Source organism: Erinaceus europaeus, chromosome 3, assembly GCF_950295315.1.
Source record: "Erinaceus europaeus chromosome 3, mEriEur2.1, whole genome shotgun sequence".
Classification (NCBI taxonomy): Eukaryota; Metazoa; Chordata; class Mammalia; order Eulipotyphla; family Erinaceidae; genus Erinaceus; species Erinaceus europaeus.
Genome location: NC_080164.1, coordinates 142,065,920 through 142,091,732, shown reverse-complemented (window position 1 = coordinate 142,091,732; position 25,813 = coordinate 142,065,920). Strand labels below are relative to the sequence as shown.

Genomic DNA, 25,813 nt, shown 5'->3' with positions numbered 1-25,813 from the left:
CTATCTTTCTCTCCCTCTCACTGTCTTCCTGTCCTCTCTTGATGTCTCTCTGTCCTATCCAACAACAACGATAGCAATAACAATAGTAATAATAACAATAAAAACACGAAGGTCAACAAAAGGGGAAAAAATGGCCTCCAGGAGCAGTGGATTAATAGTGCAGGCACTGAGCCCCAGCAATAACCCTGGAGGCAGAAGAAAGAAAGAAAGAAAGAAAGAAAGAAAGAAAGAAAGAAAGAAAGAAAGAAAGAAAGAAAGAGGGGGAGTCGGGCTGTAGCTCAGCGGGTTAAGCGCAGGTGGCGCAAAGCACAAGGACCGGCATAAGGATCCCGGTTCGAGCCCCCGGCTCCCCACCTGCAGGGGAGTCACTTCACAGGCGGTGAAGCAGGTCTGCAGGTGTCTGTCTCTCTCTCCTCCTCTCTGTCTTCCCCTCCTCTCTCCATTTCTCTCTGTCCTATCCAACAATGACGACGACAACAACAATAATAATAACTACAACAATAAAACAACAAAGGCAACAAAAGGGAATAAATAAAATAAAATAAAATAAAATAAAAAAGAAAGAAAGAAAGAAAGAAAGAAAGAAGGAAGGAAGGAATCTGGTGGTGGGAATGGTGTGGAATTATACTTCTATTATCTTATAATTTTGTAAGTCACTAATAAAATAATAATAATAAAGAATTGACCACTCACATTCCGCACCCTGCTTCCCACCCCCAGCTCTTGCTGCCTAACTCCTGGAGTTCAAGGCTTGGTTGCCCCACTGTTTACTACCCAGCAAGGTTTGGACATTATCCCACAGTATATAGGAGAGAGCTCTCTTCACTGCACCCCCACACCCTTTCCAAATTGAGCTAATAACAGAGGGAGGTCTACCATAATTGTGGTTCAAAATCCACAACACCCCCACCCTTCTTTGTATTAAAATTTATGGTAAAGTCAAGTGAATAGGTTCATTACTAGCTTCAAGGCCTCTTCTATCTCCTTGCTTTAGAATCAAATATTGCTCTTGCATATTGAGTGTACCATAGTGCACCTAACCCTACACTCTGAACTGACTCCAAAATAAGGTAGAGTGAGTAGTAGATGTCAGATAAGATTCCTGTTCCCTCCCCCTAGGTGAAGATATACCAAGGTCTAGGAAGTTTGAGTCTTATAGCTCTTGGCTGTGGATTTGGTACCAACAGGTCAGGACCTGATACTGCTGACAATCAAAAGCAAGGGCAAGTGTGGGAATCACACTGATTTGTTGATTCAACAAACAATTACCAAATCATCCAGCACAACCTTGAGTAGGTTTTGATGTGGTCTGTTCCTGAGGGTGAGCCTCCCTCCATTGAGCTGCCTGCAGAATGCACCTTTTCTGGTGTGGCCTGCACCCTGTGCTCCTTAAAGAAATACTTCCCATCCTGCTGGTGTTCACCTCCTTCTTTCTTTGATGTAAACTTAGTTTTCTCTGCAACAGCCCAGGAGAATGAGGTACATTTAGGGAGAACAAACTTTCTTTCCTAGCATTGTCCACTTAGTGGCCATAGTCCTAGGAGGAGACTTAGCTTCAATTTTAGTCCCTTGCTCTGCTGTGTCCTCAGCAGGCCCTTTGTCTTTGGTTTGACAGGGGAAAAAAATCAGGAAAGAAGTGGCCTCAGTGTCGCCAAGGCCATGCTGCCAATTTGGATGAGCACAGACTGTCCTAGTGGGGTACCGGTTTCAACCTAAGCTACTCCTAAGACACTCTGTTGCTTATTTTGCCTAGAAGAAAACAAGAGAAAGATTCTGTCTCTGATTTTGTTTCTTGTCCTAGAAAGGCTCTGTTCACCTCACTGAAAGATTAATGCTGATTTCTTTGTATGAAAAACATATTCATGAATCCCTAGACTTTCAGAAGTATTCATCAAATGTACAGATTTCTAAACTGGACTCAAATTCAATAATTGTCATGCATGTACATTCCTCTTTTTTCCCTGGTATTTAATTGCTGTTATATAATTCAAAAGCTAACAAGGTTCTTACATTTAATCTGGTGCATTTTCTTTTATTTTGGAAACTTCCTGGTATAGGACTTTGCATGAGGTTCCAAGGGTAGATAACAACTGAATTTAAAAGTCTCTGGGTTGGTTAATTGGCTAAGGGCCATTGCAGTTGATTCAGGAGACCTGTGGGAGGATCCTTTGAAAGCTCCCACTTCTCCAAGGTACACCAAACAAACAAACAACTTGATTTCTAGAAATGAGGGTGACTGACAGATCTAACCTCTACTGTTAGATCTACCTGTAATTCCTCCACTGTAATAACTCACCCTGTTATTTCAGTCCTCTTTGATGGGCAAGTTGTGGGACCCTGCATAATGAGGTTGAGCATGGCATGGGCCATCCAGAAAGGGACCCCTGGATGCCTGGAAGGTAAAGGCTTTCTGTCAGTCTCCCCAGGGGCTTTTTCACCTCTATAGGTTGAGCAAGAGAGAACCTGCAGAACAGGTCCCAGCCCCTCTGTAAGCCTCCTTGGAGCCGGGGCTCATATCCCCTCTGTGCTAGCTGGTGGTTTCACTTCCTCAAACTAGCTTGATCACTTACCCAACGGTTATTACAAAGACCCTCACCATTTCCCTGTTTCCCTGCTCTCCTGACCATATATAGTGTAAACAAGTAACTGTCTCTGAAGACCCCCAGCGGCCCCCTCTTCCCTTAACATTTCTGACCATATAAGGCTAGGCCATAGCTGCTCTGTTCTTCCCCCAACCCCAACCTATAAAAACCCTTGCTTGCCATAAAATAAATGCGCATTCACAGGCAAATAGTGTCCTGGGGTGATCCTTGGCTTGTCTCTTGCCCTCGATCTGCAGGGAAAGACCCCAGCTCGTACTCACCCCTGCTGCCCTTGATTTGACCTCTTCAGCCCCCTCCTCTGGTGCGCAACAGAGTGGGTCAGCCTGCTTGGTCAGATTGAGAAGCGGGGTCCTCATCAGGACCCCGACAGCAAGTGTTTGCTGTTACTACTTCAATTCTTCTCTACCTGTCTCTCTTCTTCTTTGAAAGGTAATTTATAAACCAAGTCACCCTAGTAACCTTGGTTTTATAAAGCTTCTCAACTCTTTCCAACAAGGAAACTGTTGAAAAGTTTCTCTGAAGGCAGTCTAAACAATTCCAGATGAAAAGAGCTAAAACTCTTTAAAACTTCTTAAACTTTAATCTTAGCAAAGAACTATTGTTGCTGTGGTTATTAATATCTTATGAAACAGTAAAAGAGTAATTTGTCCTGTGCTTATGTTTTCTTAGTGGTTGGGAGGAAGCACTGCAAATAAAAGAGTGTAAATAAAAACTTTCTTTCTAAATACTAATAATATTCTTTCTAAATACCAAATCCTGGGCAGACAGTGTGTCATCTCCAGCTTCCCCTCTGTCCTCTAATCCTGTAGTTCCCTTAAAAGTACCTGTCTTTGGCTGGGAGTATGGATCGACCTGCCAATGCCCATGTGCAGTGGGGAAGCAACTACAGAAGCCAGACCTTCCACCTTCTGCACCCCATAATGACCCTGGGTCCATACTCCCAGAGGGATAAAGAATAGGGATGCTATCAGGGGAGGGGGTGGGATATGGAGTTCTGGTGATGGGAATTGTACCCCTCTTATCCTATGGTCTTGTCAGTGTTTCCAATTTACAAATAAAAACTTAAAAAAAAAAAAAACTAAAGTACCTGTTTTTATGAACTAGCTCCCTGAGAATGCAGAAAACTGATAGATAAATCCTAGAAATTTCTCCAGGTTCACATTTACCATCTTCTCCCTCTCTCAGCTATTCTGATCTCTTTGTAATGAAGCCAAGAGAAAGAAAAAGTTATTGATGTTCAAAAAGCCTTACTTAGTCCCATGGTGAATGAAGAGCAGATGAGTTGTTCTTTAGAGCATGGAGTCTGACTGTCCTTTTCAAATTCTTTAAATTTTCCAGTTAGAGTAATGCTCAGATTTAAATAATCAATGATATAGGCAACTTCTATAAAGAAACTTAAGTAAAACTAAGAACTAAAATGAACTATGAATACATCATGTGTACAGAGTATTACTACTGTACAGAGTATTACTACTGAAGCTAGATTCTAAATCTAAATGGGAAAACACATTTTAAATGGTATATTGATTCTAATTTGACATATTAAAAAATGGAAGGCATACAACAAAATGCTAATGGTGATTATATCTAGACAGTGGACCTCTGGATGTCTTAAAATTTCTTCCTTATATTTGCTTAGCATGTGTCATTTTATAAATAGACATTTATCACTCTGAAATTAGAAATGTCAATTTTTTTCCTTAAAAAGATACCCTGGATTAGACCAATGATCTACCTTACCCAAACATCATCTACCTGACTACTGCTACCAAAATTACAGTTTTAGATAAGCAATGGCACTTCTCTCCATCAAGTCTACCTAGAAGATTGGGCAATGAACATTTTAATATTTTACTGAAAGATCACAAAGTATCAGGGGAATGGGCAGTGGTGCATCCGGTTAAGTGGTACATCCAGTTAAGCGCACATAGTACTAAATGCAAGGACCTGCTCAAGGATCCAGGTTCAAGTCTCCTCTCCACCTGCAGGGGGATGCTTCGCATGCAGTGAAGCAGGTGTGCAGGTGTCTCTCTTTCTCTCTATCTCCCTCTTCCTCTCTGCTCAATTTCTGTCTGTCCTAGCCAATAAAAAAAGAATAGAAAACATGGCCACCAGGAGCAGTGGATTCATAGTACTGGCACCATGCCCCAGTGATAACCCTGGAGGCAAAAAAAAAAAAAGTACCCAAAGACTGTATGCATCATACATGTAAGCAATGAGACAGAAATTAAATAAATACCAGTAAACCCCACCAATATAAGAATTAAATCATTACCAAGACTATGAAGGCTACCTACACTTCCATTCCAATCCCTCCCTCTGACTTATTGGCCACCAGAAAAAACCCAGATTGTGAATTTAGTTTTGATTATTCCTTTGTCTTTAAAATGAATTCTATCATCTACATGTGAGTCCCTAAAATAACATTTTTTAAATAACAGTTTATTTAGTTTTTTTTTTATCTTCTTTAGTTTTATTAAAACAGTACCAGTGTTGGAGATAGATAGTTCAGCATGTTCAATCTCTGGCCCTAGCATATACCAGAGGTAAGAGGTGCTCTGTTCTCTCCCATAAAAAGGTATCATACTATTGTCCAGGAGGTGGCACAGTGGATAAAGCATTGGACTCTCAAGCATGAGGTCTTGAGTTCAATCCTTGGCAGCACATGTACCAGAGTGATATCTGGTTCTTTCTCTCTCCTCCTATCTTTCTCATGAATAAATAAATAAAATATTAAATAAATAAAGACATTTTTTTTAAAAAGGTATCATACTATATGGAATTCTGTGGATTTCTGTTTTCATTAATATGTCCCCAAGACTCATCCATATTTCTGTATGTAGAGATATCTAGTCATATTCTGTACTGCCTCCATTTTGTAACTGTGCTATATTTGGTTAATATCTTTTCCTGTTGATGGATACTTGGATTGCATATTTGGATTGTTTTTAGTTTCCTGCTATAAACATTGCCCCCCTCCCAACATACCTTCTGTAGCACATACACCTAAGGTGGTTTCTCCAGAGTAGATAGCAGGAGTGGAACAGGGTAATAAGCTATGTGATTACTTAGCCTGGCAACATTACATCAACTTCTTTCTAAAGGTGAGGGACAAAACTATACTCCTACCAGCAGTGTTTAGCATTTCCTTATCTCCCATTTTCATTAACACTATCACAGTCAGACTTCCTAATTTTTTCCAGAGATGGCATATATTCCTGCAGTCCATGAATATCTACAATTATATCCATGAATAATGACCTTCGAATTACATATATTTTCAGCCCACTTAACTTCTTAGGGATAAAAGGTTGCTTATATTTATTATTTATTGTGTAAAAGTATTTTCTGCTCCAGTCCTAAAAATAAAGTATGTTTTGAATCTAGACTGTCTCCAGGCTGGCTCATTTATTTCCATCAGTTCTCCCAGAACAATGCAAAAGATGTATGAAAAAGTAATTTGAGGACAGCTTTCGTCTGTATTATTGCTAAAAGTATTAACATTTTCCCTTATACAGAACTCCTGGGACTCAGAACTTGATTCTGCACTTTTAAAGAAGTGTTAAAATTTTAAGATATGTCAAATACATTACTACTTGCCCAGTGAATATCAAAATCTCCAAATGAAAACCACAGAGATGGATTTTAAAATGGTTTAGTAAAGAAGGAAAAAGGATGTACGGACAGACAGGAAATGTGGGTTTGAAACAGAATATAAACATGTAAAATCAAATAGCGTGTTTGAGAATTTAGACTGCACTATCCTGACCATGAAGTCCTGAGCTTCAGTTCAAAAACAGATTGACATTATTTCTTTCTGTTTCTTTCACAATCCTCTCAGAAATCGGAATGAAATTAGTCCTGTTTCTGGACAGGATGGTTAACTGGTTTACCTTCAGACTCAAACCTACTGATGTTAGAAATTCTAAGATATCTTTAACTTGTTTATTGGGATCTTTGAGCTCTGATTTTAGTCATTGTCAGTTTATTTTTTATACATTTATAGGGAAAGTATTTCTAAACTGTGAAATGCCTGTTTAACAAACATACAGATGTTTTAAATCATTTAATTAAATTATTATTTACCAAAGCACATAGGAGAGAGATCATCACTCTGGCATAAGTAATACTGAGGGCAAGGCAGGGTGGGGTAGGGCGGGGGTTGCCAAATTTAGGACCTCACACTTTTAAGATCAAAGCTCTAGCCACTGCAACACTTCTTCAACCACCATCTGCCACTTTAGTTAAGAATAGGAGCTGGGTGGTGGTGGTGCACTTGGTAAAGCTCACACTACAATGTGCAAGGACCCAGGTTTAAGGCCCCAGTCCCCACCTGCAAGGGGAAAGTGCTGCAGGTGTCTCTCTCTCACCTTCTTTACCTCCCTCTTCCCTATAGATTGTTCTCTATCATTAAATAAATAGAATAGAGGCTGGGCAAAGCTAACTTTACCTAGTTGCTAACCTACTGTGCTCTTCTGCTTCATTCCCTTAATTGCAGCTACATTTTCTTGCCCCACTGTCTATTAGATACCAAAGCAACAGAGATTATTTAGTCTCCATCTTTTGAGTGTGTTTCTGACTCCATTTTTACAAGTGCAGTTAAATTAGGGAGATTTGTTCAAGATTATCTTATAAAGTCTGAGCTCCTACCTTTTGACCCAGTGTAGTCCAATGTAATAGCACACAGGCCACCTGCCCACTCACGACAAGCACACTGGTCCCAGAATGTGCTGAATGTGGCTCATTGAGTCAGGAAAACTGAGATACCAGTTAGCACTTGAATTCATTCCATTCCATTGGCTAGCAAATGACCTTATCATCCCAAATGCCTCTTAGCCAAATTTTATAAGGTGGTTTCATTGTCAGTGTGCAACCCCGCACTAGGATTTTATCTTCTTGTAGTTAATCTATGCCTTTAAAAAGTGCTGCCCCTTCTTTTCAGTTCTGTGTATCTGGTATGCTTTCTAATAGATGCTCTGCATAGTTTATAATTCACCTTACTGTCTGGCTATCCTCTTCAGGTTAGCTTTTCTCCTGCCTTAGAACCTCTCTGTTCCATAAAACCCAACAGAATTAAGAGCAACAAAAAGTGCAAGTTAATGTAATAAAAAAGGTCAGATAACTAAAAGTTCTGAGAACTAATCATTCCTAGTGTTACTTGCTGAGTCTCTATTTCTCTCACGTGAAAAAGAAATATAATAATACTCACTTTTGCCTAGTCCACAGCATTATTGTAAAGTTCATAAGATATTTTCTGTTTGTTTTTTGCCTACAGGGTTATTGCTGGGGCTCTGTGCCTGCATTACGAATAAACTGCTCCTGGAGACTATTTCCCCCCCTTTTGTTGCCCTCCTTGTTTATCATTGTTGTAATTACTATTGTTGTTATTGCTGTCATTGCTGGATAGGACAGAGAGAAATGGAGAGAGGAGGGGAAGACAGAGAGGGGGAGAGAAAGATAGACACCTGCAGTCCTGCTTCACTACTAGTGAAGTGACCCCCTGCAGGTGGGGAGCCGAGGCCTCAAACCAGGATCCTTGTGCTTTAAACCATGTGCACTTAATCCACTGCACTACTGCCCAGCTCCCCATAAGATATTTTTGTAGGGAAAGTATTTCTAAGCTGTGAAATGCCTACTTACCAAACATACATATGTTTTTTTAAATTATTTAACTAAATTATTATCATTTTTTAATTTATCAAAGCACCATTCCTCTGTGGCTTATAGTGGTGCTGGGGACTGAAACTGGGATCTGACAGCTTCCAGCATGAGAGTTGTTTGCAATAACCATTAGGCCATTTCTCCAATCCTCATCATGTTCTTTTTTAAGCAACAGGGAATTAGGTATTCGGTATCTTGTCTCCTGGGTGGCAAACCAATAAGAACAATTTATAAATCCCACTCTTTCTGGGTTATATTACCTTCTCTTAAGTCTTCATGGAGTGGCTAAGCCTAGTAGCTGAAGTAAGAACCTTAAAACAAAAATCAGAACTGAATATATTGCTTCCTGACAAGATGTACCCCTGAAGGCCTGAGCTGTGGCACATCTGGTTGAGCACACATGAACACTACACACAAGGGCCTGGGTTCTAGCCCCCAGCCCCCACCTGTAGTGGGGGGGGAGAGAATCTTCACAAGTGGTGAAGCGGTATTGCAGGTGTTTCTCCCTCTCTCTCTCTTCCTTCACTCTCAATTTCTCCGCATCTGAAAAAAAAGTAAAGTAAAATAAAACAAGGACCTTTAAAAAAAATGTACCCCTGGATGGAGCTTCTCAGAACTACCAAGTGGGAGGGATGTTATTAAAATATTTTCTCATTAGCATGTTTACCCTTCATTTTTATTTGAGCTAAATTGTTGGTATTTTCACTAAAATATTGGTTTCTTTTTTCATTCCTCCCCTAGTTATCCTTTCCAGTCATTTACTAATGAAGAGGCCTTCATAGGACAGAAAATAAACAGTGAAGAAGTTCGTAATAAGCAGGAATAGGAACAAAAACTCCATGAATTAGTGAAGCGATTTCTCTTGGCTCTTTTAACTTGTAAAAATGACCAAAATGAAGTTGTTTTGAAACCATTCATGGGCCAACCCTCCTCACTAGATTAAACACAACCCTTTGAGGGATATGATGTGTCTTATTCACTTGCATTTCTCCAGCATTCATTAGAAGTACTTGGTACAAGGGCCAGACAGTGGCACACCTGGTTAAGTGGACACATTTTAGTGCACAAGGACCTAAGTTCAAGCCCTGCAGGGAGAAAGCTTCACAAGTGGTGAAGGAGGGCTGCAGGTGTCTCTCTGTTTCTTTCCTTCTCTTTATCAATAATAAATAAATAAACAAGATAAAAAAAAAGAAGAAGTACTTTGTACTTAACAGCTGCTCACTAGATGTCTTTTGAACTGAGCTCTAAGCCAATAGCTTCTGGCATGAACTGATTAATTTAGGATGTAAGGTAGGAAGATCCTCCTCTGTGTTTTCAATAACCAAAACTAGCCATATTCAATACCAAAACACAACACTGGTAAAAAAAAAAATTTTTTTTCTAGCCTGCCAGCTTTCTGTCTCCAAATAACACAGAACTGAGTTTTGGTTTTTGAAAGCTGAATTCTATTTTTGAATCATATACAGAAGCCTCATTTCTGTCTTAACAATAATCTATTTACTGAGTGATTAGTATGTACTAGGCACAATCTTAAATATCCTAGATGCATAAACTCATTTATCCATCAGAGAAATAATATTAGTTGATAGATAGGCACTCTGTCTCCATTTTATACATGTGGAAGCTTAATAAATAGAAACGTAATAAGCCTTTCATAAGGACAGTATATAACATTCCTCAGATCCTAAGTCCAGTGAGTAGTGAAGCAAGGATTCACATCCAGAATGTCTAGCTTCTACATCCATATTTTTCACCTTTACACCATGTTTCCTCTTTGTACTGAGTAGCTTATGTAGACAGAACCTTCATGGAATTTGGTGGAGAAGGGGCAGTCGTGCTAAGTGGGTGCCCTCTGTGACAAGAGGGAGGTAGAGTCATATATTTGTTCTGGCTCCCCTTTGGGGGTGGGGCTGGTCTGTGGCCTCTCTCAGCCTTGGTAGACCTGGCTGAGACCCAGATGTGTAGATTAGTCAGTGACTTCAGTTAATAAACACAGCACCGTCAGCCAGAGTGCCTCCCTTTCCCCAAATGCTCTTTTTTTTTTTTTTTAAGATTTAAAAAAAATATTTATTTATTTATTCCCTTTTGTTGCCCTTGTTTTATTGTTGTAGTTATTGTTGTTGTTGTTATTGATATCATTGTTGTTGGATAGGACAGAGAGAACTGGAGAAAGGAGAGGAACACAGAGAGGGAGAGAAAGAAAGACAGACCTGCTCCACTTGTGAAGCAACTCCCCTGCAGGTGGGGGGGCGGGGAGTTCCAACCTGGATCCTTACTCCCTTCCTGGAGCATTGTGCCACCTGCATTTAACCATTTATACCGCCCCACTCCCTCCCCTCACTCCCCAAATGCTTTTCTATGATTGGTACAGACATCACTGAGCAATGACATTATGTAAATTATACAGCATATAGGTAAGTGACAGTGACAGCATACAACAGAATAAAATAGAAAGACTAGCTTTTTAAAACAATATTTAAAATATTTTAAAAAATATTTATTTATTTATTCCCTTTGTTTTTATTTTATTGTTGTAGTTATTATTGTTGTTATTGATGTCATCGTTGTTGGATAAAGCAGAGAGAAATGGAGAGAGGAGGGAAAGACAGAGAAGGGGAGAGAATGATAGACACCTGCAGACCTGCTTCACTGCATCTGAAGCGACTCCTCTACAGGTGGGGTGCCGAGGCTCGAACCGGGATCCTCACACTGGTCTTTGTGCTTTGCAACACATGCGCTTAACCCGCTGTGCTACCGCCCAACTCTCCGGAGGGTATTGTTTTTACTTAACTCCTAGAAGTCCAGTTTGTTGAAAGGAGCCCCCTGAAACTGTCGTTGGAATAAGTCCCTTAGCGATCTGGACTTTATACAGCCACTTAATGAAAATAGCAAGATGCTATGAAAAGCTGTTGAAGAGGTGGCTCTTGAATGGCTTCTAGCAGTGAATTAATCACAGGACATAAAATTCTCTGTTCACACTGAATTCTTTTCACTGATAGACTAGCTCATGTTCTAATCCAAAACCTTGTACGTGGAAACATGGAGCAATAGTGAAAGATGGTAAACCTTAGGTTTCTTCTTTGTGCTGTAAAATTAGTGGAATATGTAATCTAATGATTAGAAACAAATGACCAAATGAAAGAGACCAGTCCACTTCCATAAAAATCTCCATTTTATAAACAGGTATCTTTTAGAAAATGTCTTTGAAATATTGCTATATTATAGTTATTATTATTTTTATATTTCTTCATTTTTTGTTTATATTATTAGTGATTTAACCATGGTTAATAAAACTGTAAGATTTCAGGGACATATTTTTTGAGTGACAGCCATTTAAAAAATTTATTAGTGATTTAATATTGATTTACAAAGTTACATGTCAACAGGGATCTAGTTCCATACCGTTCCCACCACCAGAGTTCTGAATCCCCAGTCCCTCCACTGCAAGTCACAACAGCTCTCCTAAGGTTGCAGACATAGGTTAACTATCATCTCTACAACTACCTGTGTACATTTACACATCATTGCCCCCTTTCTCTTCCAGGTCCAGCTCTCTTTTCTGCTCCGCGCCACACATAACCCTATTATTGCATCCAGATGTGAATGACAACCATTCATATTTATTTGACCATCTTATCAAAAACGAGAATCTACTTTTTCCTAAGGTATAAATTTCACTAAGGAAACTTTATTATTTTGCCTTTAATTGGAAGTGTCCTCTACTAAATCATCCTTTGTTGTTGTTGTTGTTGTTGTTTTTGGCTTTCAGAGCCAGATAAAATAGCCTCTCAGGAATGATATGGTGGCATACCTGATTGAAGGCACACAATGCAGTGTTCAAGGACCCAGGTTTAAGCCCCTGGCCCCAACCTGCAGGAAGGAAGCTTCATGTGAAGCAGTGCTGCAGGTGTCTCTCTTTCTCAGGGACATATTTTTATAAACATAGATATTTGGAAGCAGAAAGCTGGAAGGCTAGAAAGTTATTTTTCCCCATATTGTACTTAGGTTTTGAATATAGCTAATTTTGGTTGTTGAAAACACAAAGCAGGATCTTCCTAACTTACATTTTAAATCTATTAATGCCACCATAGTTTTCAGTTCTCATCTCATGAAGTCTAAGAGACAATTTTGTTGCTGTTTTAAAACTTTGTTTGTTCTAGTTATCTAGTTATCTACATTTCACATAGTACTGCAACCACTCAACAGTAGTCTTTCACTTTAGAAAAAGCAAGTTTTAAATGTTATTTATTTATTAATAAATAGAAACAGAGAGAAATTGAGAGGGGAGGTGGAGATAGGGAGAAAGACAGAGAGACTCCTGCAACCCCGCTTCACCACTCATGAAGCTTTCCCTCTGCAGGTGGGGACCAGGGGGTTGAACCCAGGTCCTTGAGCATTGTAATGTGTGTGCTTAACCAGGTGTACCACCACCTGGGCCCCCCAGAAAAAGCAATTTTAATTAAAAATTGTCTTGAAAAATTGAAGTTTTGTGCAGATGTTGAAGAGCTTTCAGGGAACTTTTAAGGATACTAAAAGTGTATTGCTCAATTCTGATGTATCCCAAGTATCCAGAATAATCCTTGACATGTTTCTCACTATGCAAGAGGTGTGTGGCTGAGCCCCAGCACCACATGGGAGCACCCAGTACTGGGGAAAGCTCCACAGATGGTAGAGCAGTGATGTATTATCTTTCCCTCTGCTTGAAATAAAAAGAGCTAGATATTTGGTGTAGGAGGAGTGGAATCACTCACAAATGATTTAAAAAAGGAGAAGGAAAAAAAAAAACACTTTGTTGACATGAAGGCATAATGCTGGGTTGTTGGAAAAGTCATGGCACATCTTGGCATAGAAATATAGAAAAATACACCATGGTTTTTCCAACAGCCCAATAATTAGAACTATTATTATCTGTGTCACCGTATTATGAGACTAAAAGGGAAAAGGGAGAAATTTTGAAAGCATTGAGATGCATAATTGTCTCAAATATGATTAATGATATTGTGAATGATGAATAATTGAAACTGGAGAATTAATTTGCATGGTCCTTTCCTGATTCTTTTATCCAGGTGACAAGGAGAGGGGTACTTTTTTAACTTATGCCTTGTGTTTACTGAGGTAGTCACTAAGGGGGCACAGTCAGACGAGAACAGTTTGGTTGCTGTAGGTGGGGAGAGAGAAACAGAGATAAAGTGCTTTGGGTTTGTACAGCACTAGTTATAGAGAGAATGTATCTCTTTAATGGGGATGATCCAACATATAGAGCACTGGGAAAGGAGTCAGACCTGGATCTCAGTTTTTTTCTTCTTTGTCTTTTTCTGATAAATGTGATACAATGACATTATGCTCATGAGACAACTTAGTAAACAATAAGATGACATACACATTTCCAGAAGTGTTAGAATTATTTCTTCATCCAGAAAAGTGATGTTGGGTCAGATGAAGTCATTTCTTGTCTAAAAATTCTGATAATCTAATTGACCTGAGTTTTAAGTTATTGTATTATTCCTACTTAACAGCTTGCTGATATTATTGATCTGGAAAGGGAGAAAATTGTGACTTGTGTCCTAGATTCGAGACTCTGTCCCTGATTTGCCAAATTCTTTGTGGCTAGTCTCTCTTTCTTTTTTTAATTAATTTTTTTTCATTTTATTTAATAGGACAGAGAGAAATTGAGAGGGAAGGGGAGAAAGAGAGAGACACTTGCAGCCCTGCTCCACTGTGTATGAAGCTTCCCTCTGCAGGGGGCTAGTCTCTCTTTCCAAGGACAACTGAGTTGTGCATGGAACATTTAGAAATGTAGTGCCTTTTAACAGTCAGCCTGTTAAATTAACATGACTGCATAATTTGTCACTCAGTCTGGATCACATATATGAGAAGTCTCCCAGGCAGACTTTGGGCAGGAGATTATCACATTACTTGTTAAATTTCTCACTTTGGTGTGGTATGGTAAAAATGTTCCTATTGGACTATACTGCTCTTGTAGGCTGGCAAGATGTAGGTCTATTAGGACCCGAGAGGACAGAACCACATACCTATACATAGTAAAGAACCAGAGGATGCTTTTTTCTTTTAAGAAAGAATACTGCTGGGAGGATGGGCAGTAGCACATCTGATAGAGCATATTCCTTCCCTGTGAGAAGACATAGGTTCAAGCCCCCAGACCCTACCTGCAGAGGGGAAACTTCATGAGTGATGAAGCAGTACTGCAGGTGTCTCTCTTTCTCTTTCCCTCTCTATTTCCCCTTTCCTCTCAATTTCTCTCTGTCTCTGTCAAAGGGAGAGAGAGAGAGAGAGAATACTGTTGCTGTTCTGTGATTAAAGATAAGAGGATATACCATAGCTTCAGTTTTCTTTATTTTGTTATTATTTATTCATTTATCTATTTCATGAGAAAAAGAAAGACTGAGAGAAGATAGAGTACCTGTCTGGAGAGGTTAAAACCAGGGCCTCCCATGTGAAGTGCAGTATGTGCTTTATTACTGAACCACCATCCAGCCACTTGGCTTTCATTGTTACTGCAGTTTAAATATGTTGGGTAGGAATTTATCTAGTAGGATGAATAATGCTTGGCCCTCTGCCTGTTTGGTATATTGTTTGTGTAGTTGTGCTAATGCTTAGTAAGTATGAATATCCATTACATTTCAAACACAGTTTGGTCTTATGATCAAATATAAACAAAGGGAACAAAAGCGGCTTGTACTAGAAATTTCCGTGGGGCCATGTGATCAGGACTTTTTAAACTAGATAATACAGGAGGGATACAACTTTTGAAGTACAATGAATTTTATCAAATCTACCCATTATGAATGTCTGAGGCCTTGATGTAACACAAAATTAGGAAAGGAAACTTCTGCTGGAGGAGGGGGAGAAATTTAATATCTTTTAAAAGAGAACCATTAAACCTAAAAAGAAATCTGTCAACACTACTAAGCTTAAAGATAATTTTTTTCTCAAGTTTGTGAATGCAACAGTAACACAAGCTAATGAAAGTGACAGCTAATAAGCTTCTTATTTTGTTCTCTGATACTGCAGCAGTATTTCTGAGTGTGTGATTATTTTTTCAGTTATTCGCCTTCCAACTCCAGTTTTATTTAGGAGCACATTAATTAGATCAATGAACAATAGGGAGGGAGATGTACCTGCTTTTTAAACACAGGTAAAGGAGTACTCAAAAACTTAAATGCTGATGGTAGAAGTAAGTCTGGATTTTTAAAATCTTAATACAGATAAGCCAGCACAGTTAATTGAAATTCTGGATACAGATAGCTGAGAATCAAGCAGCTAAAAATGTCACATTGTTCTGTAGCTATTCAGACATTTTGGAATGTCAGAAAGTTAGCTTCTTTTTGAAAATGTTCCCAAGAACTGACTCTGAAAAGGTCTATTGGCTTGTAGTCTGGGAACATACCATTATACTTATTTCCTGAAAATGCATGCAATATTTTTGCTCAAACTCTGGTTACATCATAAGGACCAGCAGTAGTTAGGGACTTCCATGGTATTGTGCATGCATGATCAGTAGGTATTTAGTTAGCCAGTTCACAGACCACTGTAACCTGTGAATACTAGCCGGCATAATTTTTCAAGTTATTTGTGCATCGTGAAAAGTCCACAAAAGACTCTTTGAAAATTGGAATTATCTCTTTGCACAAATGTATTTGAATTAATTATTATTTTTACGGTCCCACCACCATTCTTGTTTTATGACTACAATTAGGGAATGAGTAAAATAGCACACACTTGGTACTGTGTAATGATCCAAAGTATAGAAGTCCAAAACCATGCATGCTATTTATTGCCACACTGCTCTGTTTTATGAACCCTATCCACCACACTCCCCCCAACTGAGCTGTTTTTATGAACAGGTGTTCAGGTAATGAGACAGAAGGTATGTCACTTTAGCCTACTCAATAACATCACAAAGTCACTACAAAGACTGATTTGCCATGAAGTCCAGCTTAGGGTAACTCTGAATTTACACAAGATCATTTATTTGAGAATTAGGCATAATGTTGCAGAAAGGGCCTGCAAGACCCACACTCTCCTTTCATCAGCAGCTACCGCCTAACTCACAGGTTATTGTAGGACTTGACGAGATAGACTATATTTTAGAATAGCATTATAAATTATACTCTGTCACTCTAAGGCACCATTACGAAGTTTCTACTTCAACTTGCCCAGTGACTCAGGACATAATGTTGGGCAACTAAATATCAGGTTTTGCAACCATTAAAATGACAAAACATTTTAGAAACTCCACTCAACCTTATGGATAAGATTTCTTAGTCCATTTCAGTTGCTTTGTCCAGGTGATCAATGACAGATATGGAGAAATGGAAAGCTAGAGTTGACTAAGAAATGACTTTAAGAATGCTTTAATGCTAAACTTCCAGTATGATTGGTTGTTCCATATCTGTCTGGGCAGTATGGTTATTCCTAATATATTCCTAATATATTACTAATACATAGGAAAACTAAGTCTTAGTGAGTGTGAGTAAGTTGGCAGAGACCAGAATTGAGACCTAGGAAGTACATGAGTTTCAGTGCCAAATCAGCCACTTACTAATGGTAGAATTCCAGGCAACTCGTTAGATTTATAGAGGGCCATCTATTGGGCTATTGGAAAAACTTCGTTGCATTTTTACAGAGAAAAATTTAGCATGACTTTTCTGACAGCCCAACAATTTACTTACTACTCAGACTTGATATTTTTTGAGAGTGAAAGAATGATATTCTATTGGCAATCTACTGGCACAAATGACCCTTTGAGCTCCCTCCTAATTTAAGTTTCATGACAGTTGAGTTAGGGCTGCAAACAAAATCCAGATACCTGACCACCAGACCGTGCTTCACTCCCCAGGTTTGGCTGTCTTCTGCCAAGTCCTGTGCAAGTATTTAACATTTTCTTTCTTTCTTTCTTTTTTTTTTTTTACTTTTTATTTTTTGCCTTTAGGGTTATTACTGGGGCTCGGTGCTTGCACTATGAATCCACTGCTCCTGGTGGCCATTTTTTCCATTTTGTTGTTATTGTTGTTGTTGGATAGGACAGAGAAATTGAGAGAGGAGGGGAAGATAGAGATGAGGAGAGAAAGACAGACAACTACGACCTGCTTCACTGCTTGTGAAGTGACCCCCTACAGGTGGGGAACCAGGGCTTAAACCAAGATCCTTTGTGCTGGTCCCTGTGCTTTGCACCATGTGTGTTTAACCCAGTGTGTCACCAACTGCCCACCTCTGGTGGAGGCAACGTCAAGGCTGCTGTCAAAGTCCGAGCAAGCCAGGACTGAACTGAAACTATTCATCCTTTTTGTGTAATGGCGGAGGTGAGGTCATGTCTGTTGCCAGACAAAGTCCGAACAGACTGGAACCTACTGCAGAGAGGGAAGTTCTAGACTAAACTGAAGCTATTTGTTTTTAATTACATTGATAATTTGAGGACTTATTGGCTATATTGCAAATACATAAATATTACCAGGGGACAGTAGAAAGAGATCCCCAGGGGAAGTACATAGTAACAACAATTATGGCAGTGAGTGTGACAAGACTAAAAATGGCCTAGGAGCAGAAGCTGCTGTATCCATTGGGAGGCTTTCAGAAAAAGAGCTACTTATCAGCACTACAGCTTCTCAATTAGCTGGACTCAGACCAAAAGCTTGTAGCATGAGTGGCAGACTGTGATCTCCACCTAAATATAAAGATGCCCTATTGCTTACCCTCACCCACAAACACCCTGATTCCACTTTCAGGCATCCATGATGAGTATTAGGTAGTGTAGTTAAATAGCTAATGTTAGGATATATGGGTAGAAGTAAGCTAAAAGTCAGTGAACTTTCACATATGTAAAGGTTAACCAGAAGAGAGCCCCCATGGTGTGTGCTTACTTTGCAGCAGATTTCTTTAGGTGGACAGCCTACTATGATCTAGTTAGACCCATCCAAGAATGGGTTAAGAAGAAAAGCTATTAGATTTAGCTCCAGAGAAAAAATGTTTATTCATACAGAAGGTCAGAACAGGGAGATGGTCAAAACACAGATGGTCATTTCAAGGGAACATTCAAGGGGAAATTTAGACTATTCCAGACCAAGAAAACTTTCAAGGGTAGATTTAGACTACCCCAGACCCAAGAAACTTTCAAGGGGAGATCAGGATGCCCCAGACCTAGGGAACTTTCTAAGGAAAACATACCTATAATAATAATATTGTTGTTTAAGTTTATTCCTGATATTAATGAAAATATTATGCATAATGTCATCTGTATCCTTGATGTTAATGAAAATAATCTTACATAATGTCAACTATATCTGGGCAAAAAGTGTTGAAATAATAAACCTCTGCAGACAGAGGGCAGAGACGCCTCTCTCCTGCACCTGAAGCAGCTGATGTGTCTCTCACTTCTTCATCACCAACTCCCCCTTTCCTTCAGGGACTTTTAATTACTTCCGCTGGTGCCGGCTCCCGGCACACCTCAACATTTTTTGAGAAAGAACAAAACCAGGCTAACCTACACTTGCTTGGTCAGGAGCTCTGACACTCCAAATCCCATGTAAGTTTAGGTTCCCCAACACTGGAACACCCAACTGACGCCAGGGTTACTGAAATGTAGGGAGCCAGGGCCAGAGCAGAAGCATCAGGAGATTTCCTACTTCTTGGCCTGTTTGGCTTGTTCTCTACTTATCACCCAAGGCCAGTGGACAAGTCTGGGGTAGTGGGGTTTGCCTTGAGATTATCATCTGTTTGTGTCACCTCCCATTCCAACCATCTCTGGGACCAGGACCTCATGCGCATGTGATTTCATTATTCTTGGAGAGCTTTTTAAAAACTTTAGATAAAGAGACAGTGTGGGGGAGACACTACAGCATCAGAGCTTATCCTAGTATGTTGGCACCATGTGGTACTGGTGCTTGAAACTGGGCCACATGAGCCAAAGCACAAACCTCATCCCATGAGCCAGTGCTCCCTTCTCACAGATGTTGACTTTTTAAATGAGCAGGTTAGAACTTTGTAAATCACTTTGAGCCAAAGGCCACCACCCTTCTGTCAACAAATCCATCGTTTCATAATTCTGTTCACCGTCTCCTTTCATTTGACATTTTAAAAGTTTGAGGAAGCTAGCAAGAACATCCAAAAGTTAATCCCAGCTAGGCCATTACACAGCCCTAAAACAACCCACGTATGGTAAAGAGGATTAGCTTTTCAGTGGTGAGCTGGTGGGAGTGTACACTTGTTGATTTCCAGTGATGTACACCTGAAGGTTTTGTTCATGTTTTAGATAAAGACGGGGGGAGGGGGGGTAGAAGAAGAAAGGAAGAGAGAGACCACAGCCCTGAAGCCTCTTTCAACTCAGTAGGGGTCAGGCTTAAACCTGGGTCATGCACATAGCAAAGAAGAGTGCTATTCATTGGGAGATATTTCATTGGCCCTGGAGCTTTTATAATGTCAAAATGCCAAGTTACATAAAAATCAAAATAATAACAATAAAAGGTGTGAAAGAAGCCATCTTCTAGTGAAAGAGTTTGGAAACAAAAGTAGAGGGAAATGTTCAAAGAAAAGCCAGATATGTAGTTCCTGAGAAGGGGCTGGTGCAGAGTTCTGAACTTGCAGGCAGGAGGCTCTGAGTTCAGTATCCAACACCACATGTGGCACAGTGATACCCACCTCCCAGCTCTGTTTTATGAAATAAATAAAATGCACTGAAGTATTTTTTCAATTAAAAGAATCATACAAAGAAGACAGAAATTCTGTCATGGTTGCACAAACATCCTATCAATTATACAAACCCTTTGTTCATTTTAAAAGCTTTATTGTGGTGCTGTAAGAGAGTTCACCCCAATAGTGAACATACTTTGCCATGCTTGAAGACTCAGGTTTGAGGCCCTGACACCACATGGGAACACCATTCATGCCAGCAGGGGGAGCTTCATGAATGGTGAAGCAGTGCTGTAGTGTCTTGCCTTTTCTTTTTTTTTTTTATCTATCTTTATTTATTTGTTGGATAGAGACAGCCAGAAGTCAAGAGGAAAGAGGAGACAGAGAGGGAAAGAGATAGAGAGACACTAGTAGCCCTGCTTCACCAATTGCAAAGCTTCCCCCCTGCAGGTGGAGTCTGGGGACTCGAACCTGGGTCCTTGAGCACTGTAATATGTGCACTCAACCAGGTGTGCCACCACCCAGCCCCTCTTTATTTCTATCTGTAAAAATTTAAAATCTTCCAGGATCAGTGGACTCATGAAAGTGTGAGGCCCCAGATTGGAGGACAGCATAGGGGTGGGAGGTGGGGAAAATTTTGTGTCTGAAATTCTGCATGGGAAGAAGTAGAAATACTGGGTTTCCAAACAACAGCATTAAAACCAGTGTTGGCTGCCACTCTCTTATCCTTTCTCCCTGACTCTGAGAGTTCCCCTTTCCTCTGAGCTCAGGACAGTTTATACCCTCCACTTTGCTGCTGCTTTCTCACCAGTGCGGTACAATCAATGAGTGCCTTCTGGCTACCCAGTTACCTCCTGGACTCTGTTTCCCCCAGAGGGAAGTTAAGTATACACTGGCCAAACCTCCATCAGAGGTAGGACCTGCACCACCTGTGACAGCCCCTACCACTTGCCAAGAGAAGCTGCAGCAATCTCTGGGAAGTAAGTGCTGCTGGCTGGGGAGGGAACTGCAGAGGATTCTGCTCAGGCTATGGAAGGGGTGGAGAGATGACCAAGGGAGGTCACAAAGGCTGGTAAGCTGCCCTGCCAGACTTCCACTCCAGAGAAGAAGTAGGTCATATTCAGAGAAAAATTTCTGGGGATTTGATCTCCACTATAGTGATATTAAGATGAAGACCTATTTTTCACACAGAGAGAAATGAAACGCCGACATCTCTAGTGAGAAAAGATGTGTTTAACAAAGACTGGGTACACTCAGGAAAAGTAATCTCTCAGGACCCATGGTAGGTAGGTAGTTCCTTTCTTCTTCCTTCCTTCCTTCCTTTCTTTTTTTCTTTCTCCCTTTCTTTCTTCCTTCCTTCTTTCTTTCTTTTTTTTTTTTTTTTGCCTCCAGGGTTATTGCTGGGGTTTGGTACCTGCACCACGAATCCACTGCTCTTGGAGGCTATTTTTTTCCCTTTTGTTGCCCTTGTGATTATTATTGTTGTTACTGCCATCATTGTTGTTGTATAAGACAGACAGAAATCAAGAGAGGAAGGGAAGACAGAGAAGGGGAGGCAAACCCCCCCCCCCCCCCGCATATGGGGAAACCAGAGGCTCAAACTGGGATCCTTACACTGGTCCTTGTGCTTCGTGCCATGTGCATTTAACCCACTGCACTAACGCCTGACCCCTGGGTAGGCAGTTTCTATAGGTGTGATTTGTGGAATTCTACAACTCTTTCCACGCCACCAATCTTGGCCTATTTCCATGCAGTAAGTTACGTGAAATTTGACCAGCAGGGTTGAAGTATGTTATCTAAAATGTTGCTGTTCCTGATTGCCACAGAAGGTAATTTTATTTATATAACATGTCAAAGAACTCCCCAGATATGTTATCTTGCTGGAAGCTATTCATGAGGGAGAGATGGAATGCACTCAACAATTATTGTCTATTAACATATGACTTTAATTACTTCTTAAGAACTGGGTAAGCATGCCCATGAGAGAATGAGACCTTGGAAATCACACAGTTGGATTGAAGGCAGGTGGGAAACCATGTAGGACATGATTAGCTGGCCTGGAAAGAGCAGATGAGGTGCTGTAGTGTCATAGACAAATCTTATTTTTTAAATTTTACTTAATTATTATTAGATAAAGACAGAAAGAAATTGAGAGGGAAGGGGGAGGTAGGGAGAGAAACAGGGAGACACCTGTAGCCTTCACCACTCGTGAAGCTTTCCTTTTGTAGGTGGGGACCAGGGGCTTGAACCCCAGTCCTTGCACATACTATAGTGTGTGCACTTAACCAGGCACGCCACCACCTGGCCCCTCTCTAATTCTCTCTCTCTCTCTTTACCAGAGCACTGATCAGCTTTTGCTTGTGGTGGTGCAGACATTGAATCTGGGACTTTGGAGCCTCAGGCATGAGTCTGTTTGCATAAACACATGTGTTGAGGGGAAGGCGGACAAAAAGACACACTGCACCCACTCAGCCTCTTACCCCAGAGGTTAGTTGGTAGTCACAGTGAAAGGACCAAAGATGTGCCAGTTAGACACATCCCAGTGCTGAGAACTCATGCTCGATCCTGAAAGAACAAATTGGCTGCCCCTAGAGCACAGAGCTCAGTTCGTTCACCGAGATTCTTTTCAATAGTTATAATCCCCTGGCTTATGCCAGATATGTCAGGCACAAAAGGTAGCTTTAGTTTGGAAACAACTCTTTTCACGGTCCCTTCGCCTAAGTTGGCACAATCCTTTAGTAACGAACCTCCTGCTGGCCTCCCTGGAGCACATCAATGTTCCAAGAATTCTCTTGAAATGTGCCTGATAGTGTAACCTAGCTAACCTAAGTAAAGGTGGAATTGTGGTTCTGAAGATCAAGCAATAATGATCTTGGGGTTCTTTTTCCTCTGGGGTGCTGGTGCTGTTCTCAGGGACCCTGGACCATGTATCAACAGGGGTGGGAGGCTCTGGGTTTCACTGGTTCTCAGCCATGACTGTATATTTGAATTACCTGGGAATTTTATACATCAACACAAGGGATACTGATTTAATTGTTCAGGGTGGGGTCTAGTCCCAGATATTTTCCAAAACAGTTTTTCTCAAACTGCTGAGTGAGACTCTTTGAGACTCTCCCATTTCATTCTCCTCTTCCTCCTCCTTTTTGGGGGGGCAAGGGGACTCTCCCATTACATGGAAGTTCGCAGTTCTGACCCCCATGTTATCTATTATATTAATTTTCCCCCATATCCTCATTTAAAAATTTTATGAGGGCTGGGAGATAGCATACTGGTTATGAAAAAAGACTTTCATGCCTGAGGCTCTGAGCATCCAGGTTCAATCCCTGGTACCACCATAAATAGAGCTGAGTAGTGCTCTAGGAGATAAATACATGAATAAATACTTTATGATGTTACATAGGCTAACCTTTAGGAATGCTTCCAACTATGAAAAAAATAAGATGTATTGTTTAGGTTCTGCTTCTTTGGGTATAATTGGCAGATAATACTCCACATGTTTAAAGTGAACCATAAGAGTATGGTCCAGGAGGTGGCACAGTGGATAAAGCATTGGACCCTCAAGTAGGAGGTCCCAAGTTCAATCCCTGGTAGCACATGTACTAGAGTGATGTCTGATTCTTTCTCTCTCTCCTGCTATCTTTCTCATTAATAAAAAAATAAATAAATAAAATCTTAAAAAAATAATAAAGTGAACCATAAGATAAACTTTTTTTCCCTCATCACTGGGGTTTCACAGCTACAGCCCAATTTTCTCAGATAGAAAAACAGGTGGGGGATGGGGTGTGGGTGTGTGTGGGGGTGGGGTCTGAGACCACTCTGAAGCTTCCCTTAGTGTGGTGGGGGCTGGGCTCAAACCTAGGTCATAATCTGATAAATTTTCACATGTAAGAAATTGTTAGCCAAACAAGTTAGTGGACAAATTTATAACCCCCAGCCCTCCTGATCCCTTCCTTGTCCCTTTCTTGCCTCCCTTCCCCCTGTAACTCCTGCTCAGCATTTCCATTTGTTTGCATTTTCCCACATCTGACACAAGTTGGATCACAAAATATGCACTATTTTTCACCAGACCTATTAGCTGTGCTATTATATTTTAGGTTTCAAGTTTTTTGAGAACAGGAACCACCTTTTTTGTTTTTTTCCCCAATTTAATGTTGCTCAGAGAAGCCGCTTGTTCACTTTAGCATGATGTGATATAGGATTTGGGATCAACAGACATTTGTGATCAACTGAGTTTTTGGAATGGGACTCTCTCATGGCCAGCAAGTACCTATTATGCCAAAGGTCTCCTCTCCCCACTATTTCTTTTTTTTTTCTCCCCACTATTTCTGAGCAGATTCTTCAGCTGTTGCAACTCAGCTAACAATAAAATGTTGGCTTAAACCAGGCATCTTTACTTAGGGTTACTTCTAGGGGTTCAATAAGATGGTACCAAGGTGTTGGGAACATGCAGATATCAGAACTTCAAGGGAAAGACTCTCAACTTTCACCAGATTCTTGTCCAGTCCGTGACCCAAAGGGATGAATTACAGAATTAATGGTATGCTTTATTTCTTAGTATAGTCCTACTTAGGTTTTAATAAAGACTTATGGCACATATGATGTTTAAGTATAAATCTGCTATCTGCTCCTCCTGTTTCTGTTCCCCAGCACTACCATTTTCTTCTCTGCCCACTTTGGTTATATTGAATCCCATTTGACTAAATACATTAGGTGGCTCTGGCTAGTGGCAGAGCTATTTCATGGGAACTTTTTTGCATTCCTCATCTCTTTTAAGTTCTCTTTACCAAAGCATCTGGTGTTTTCACACATTTAACAGTTTGCCCAGATAACACAGTGCTGCAGTGTCACAAACCCCCAGAGCACAGGATTCCTTCCCGTCTTAAAGATCAGCATTTGCATTGTTGCAAATAAAAAAAAAGAGAACTAGAAAGAAGTAACAGTAAATGGCACTGCAGACTCACAACCAAGCCAACTCAATTCACTCCCAAAACACCTTTATACCCCTTCTACATCAAACAGAAAAGATATTTTGATTGTATCTGATTGTAGACTGAAATTCATGATAACACTACTCAAAATGATAAATTCATGTGACACACACATGCCAGTTTTTAAAAGTGTCTTTCAAAGATAAGAGAGAGAGAGAAAGAAAGAAAGAAATCATACCTGCTGAGCAAAGACCCACAACAATGGTTGGTCGGGTATCTATTCTGTCAGCAGAATTCTCTCCCTCCCTGCTAGCGGCCAGTTCTGGACTTCCTTCCTTCACCTCTACCTTTACCAACAGAACAGAAAACACGGTAACCACAGCCCTTCTGTCTAGTTTCTGCACACACAAGTTCATTCCCTACAATAAAGGTGAACCTCTGCAAGTTACTTACGTGTTAGTGGCAAAGACAAGTGCTGGGTTTGGAAGCTGAGAGTGCTGATGCCAGCCTGCTTAAATAGCCAGCTGGCTGACGCAGGCTGTTGATAGCACGTTTATTTACGCCTGTGAGCGCACGCTCAAGCAAGGACCTGAAAAACCTGCAGTGTGGGCAGAAGGAAAACAACTGAAAATATGTCCTCTCCTGGTTCTGCAGGTTTGATAATCAGACAGTGGCTTCTGAATAAGCTGTAGAAGTTTCTGGTCACTGCTTTCCTATCTCTGATCTGTGTGTTGGTCAAATGAGACCCTGGCAAGACGAGACAGATGTGGCTGAGAAGAGAAAGAAACACAGGACCTGGGACTCTTGTAACAAGTTCCTTGTTTTGAATGGGCTTCCAGTGAGATTTCCTCATTTCAAAGCACAGGCTTGGTGAGGTTGATTTCACAGCTCTCTTTTAGGCTTAATGCCAAACCAAGAGCCTGGACAATTGCCCGATTAATGAGAAACTGTTTTTTTCTCTTTCTTTTCTTCTTC

At 40.4% G+C, this 25,813-nt stretch overlaps 1 protein-coding gene across 1 annotated transcript in view; it reads right to left on the bottom strand.

The window, feature by feature from the left end:
- HOPX (HOP homeobox) overlaps positions 1 to 25,447 on the bottom strand; it is a 37,969-nt gene extending 12,522 nt beyond the window's left edge. The window contains exon 1 of the mRNA XM_007523858.3: positions 25,292 to 25,447. The gene's annotated coding sequence lies outside the window, so the exon portion shown is untranslated. The remainder of the gene's footprint in view (positions 1 to 25,291) is intronic.
- Between the last annotated feature and the right edge of the window lie 366 nt (positions 25,448 to 25,813).